The sequence below is a fragment of the Phacochoerus africanus genome, chromosome 6 (assembly GCF_016906955.1).
Source record: "Phacochoerus africanus isolate WHEZ1 chromosome 6, ROS_Pafr_v1, whole genome shotgun sequence".
Classification (NCBI taxonomy): Eukaryota; Metazoa; Chordata; class Mammalia; order Artiodactyla; family Suidae; genus Phacochoerus; species Phacochoerus africanus.
Genome location: NC_062549.1, coordinates 92,562,278 through 92,565,249, shown reverse-complemented (window position 1 = coordinate 92,565,249; position 2,972 = coordinate 92,562,278). Strand labels below are relative to the sequence as shown.

General features: G+C 45.3%; 1 pseudogene; it reads right to left on the bottom strand.

The window, feature by feature from the left end:
• Positions 1-1,580: 1,580 nt before the first annotated feature.
• LOC125128878 (ubiquitin-conjugating enzyme E2 E3-like) lies at positions 1,581-2,212 on the bottom strand (annotated as a pseudogene).
• Between the last annotated feature and the right edge of the window lie 760 nt (positions 2,213-2,972).

Below are 2,972 nucleotides of genomic sequence, written 5' to 3'. Positions count from 1 at the left end.
AAGTCAGCTTGGTGACCATAGGAACATTCCTGGAAGTCATTTTTGCACCAGGAGAGTTAGCACAGCCATATCTGGAGGTGATTGTGAGCCAGATCACAGAACGCTTGAATCCACCCCAAATGTACTCCCAGCTCCATTTCCTCTTTGCCAGACCCCCAGAATGCCCGTGGCTTCTCCACCTTCTGACACGAGGGGAGGTGGGGTGGAGGGGAGGCTAGAATGAAAAGAAACAAATTTAATCAATGGCAATCACAATATCTTACTCTCGCCCTTTTTATGCCGAACCACATGAATGCACTGGTAGAGTGCCACCCAGCGCCTTTGAAGGGCCCTGAGCAAGTGAGCTTCATTAACTTCATGGTAAGTCTGGCTCTGGCTGTAGACTCTTGGGCTATAATTTTATAGGCTCTAGAAGGTCTCTCTAAAGTACCCCCCAAATGCCTCCTTATCAAGTATAAAGATGTAACTACACTGTCAGACTTCTTTAGTTAAAGCATTGCCCCCGTGTTAGTTCTCCTTTAAATTATATGTGGGGCAGGGCCTGGGGGTGGAGGATGGGGGCAGTGTATGGAGTCTTTCACATTTTTTTCTTTTTTCTTTTTTTGGCCACACCTGCAGCATATGGAGCTTCCCAGGCTAGGGGTCAAATCAGAGCCTTAGCCACCTGCCTACCCCACAGCTACAGCAACGCCAGATCTGAACCACATCTGTGACCTACACCACAGCTTGCAGCAATGCCCGATCCGTAACCCACCGAGTGAGGCCAGGGATCAAACCCACATCCTCACAGACACTATGTAGGTTTTTTTTCCTCCCTTCAGGAGCATGTTTACTGTGTTCGAGATGAGCTTTCTGAGCTGCAAAGGGTAAAAAGAAATCCTCCCATTACAAACTGACAAAGGTAAAAGGTAAAATATTTTTCACAACAGTATTAACCACATTCTCAGAAATAGATCTGGGTTTAATACAAATGACATAATTTCTAGTCAGCTGAAGCTGGTTTTATAGCGTCACACAGATAATGAATTAGGCTAAAATGCACTGTAATATTTGATAGATTTCAGGACCAGTATTCTCACTACATCACAAAATACATTTTGAGGAGTTCCCGTAGTGGCGCGGCAGAAATGAATCTGACTAGGAACCATGAGGTTTCGAGTTCCTTCCCTGGCCTTGATCTGACGGTGCCATGAGCTGTGATGTAGGTCGCAGACGCGGCTCGGATCTGGTGTGGCTGTGTCTGTGGTGTAGGCTGATAGCTGCAGCTCCGATTAGGCCCCTAGCCTGGGAACCCCCGCATGCCATGGGTGTGGCCCTAAAAAGCAAAAAAAAAAAAATGCTAACCCAAGGAAGCAAGACTTGTAAGTAGGTGTTTTAAACATAATTAATCTATAGTTACAAAGTTCTAATCTTGATAGCATTTACCTTTTTGGGGAGTCTGCAAATCTCCAAAGGATAAAAGCAGAGAGTAGAATCAGTATAACATATACACAGAAGTTCGTGTTATAAAAGCTATAAAGATTTGCAGCACAGTAAGAAGATGCCTTCTGCTTCTTCACACTGCATACAAATTATGTGAATTATGTTGCGTATTTCTTGGTCCACTGTCTGGCTGTCCTGTCATGTTCTGCTCTGTTGGTCAAATACTGAGTGGCTATGCTTCCAACCAGAGGATCCACAGAGTTGCAGTCTGTCAAAAGAGAACAAATCGACAGGAAAACTTTTGAAATAGTCAAAGCAGGACTCCAGTTGTCTTTAAGGACATCCAGGCAGATGACTCCCTGACTGTTGATGTTGCAGTGATAGATTCTGGTACAGAAAGTAACCTTTGGGGGCTTAAATGGATGATCAGATGAAAATGTGATATCCAGGAAAAAACACATCACCTTTATATACAGAACCTGGTGGACCAAGATCTCCATTCATAAATGTTAAATCCTGTAGGCCCAGCACTGCAGTTAGGAGGAGGCTCAAGGGTTATTTCAGCCAGATCCTTCTGAATTCTTTTAGCACTAGTGGATAACTTCGCAGTGGTTTTGCTAGAGAATTTGGTGTTTGTCTTCTGCTGGGTGGCAGAAGGTTTTCTTTCTTCTTGTTCTTCTGGCTCTGGAGGGGCTGGGTCTCGCTGATCTGCATCTGACCTACCACTGCTGGTGCTGGGGCTCTCGTCATTGGATCTTTGTGGATCACTGGACATCTCGATGAAGTTATTTCTTGGAGAACTTCTGCAAAGCTCCCCATGCCATCAAGGTTCCTTGCTCAATTATTACATCATGGACCGACATTTTGTCCAAAATAAAGAAAATAAATAAATAAATAAATAAATAAATAAATAAATAAATAAATCAGAGGAAAAACGAACAAACTCCAAGAAGTGAAACAAATTTCCGCGCCTATGGAGGCAAGCCCTGGCTGCCGGTGTGGTCTCGCATCTCTGAGGTCCTTTGCGGGGAAGGCTGCGCAGGGGCCATGGGCGGCCCTTGCCCCGCCGGGCACCAAGTGATGCGAGCAGCCCTGCTGGTTCCACCTCAGCTCTCGGACTTATGTCGGGTTCTTAACCCACTGAGCCACAGCGGGAACTCCAGTCTTTCACCTTTTAGTATAAACTCATTCATCAGGGAATGTTTAGAGCAGTAGGAGAGCTCTCAGGATTGTGGAATAAAGCCTCAAGAAAGAGCCTGGCTCACCAAAGGCAAACTTCTTTAGATTTACACTTTGCATGGGAAATGAATGTGTTTGGATTGTGCAGCCAGATTTGGGGTTGCAGGCAGCCCATGTGAGAAGGTGACGTTGAGGGGAAATACCTAGAGGAACTTGGCATCATTTTTAGTCATTTTTCCATTCTGAGCAGTAAAGGAAGAGATAAAAATTATTCATCATATTGATACTATGACTCAGGCCCCAGCCCAGCCAAACTACGCCACCTACACCCCACTCCCCACCTGCCTAGTTCCCACTTCCCCCGAGGTAAG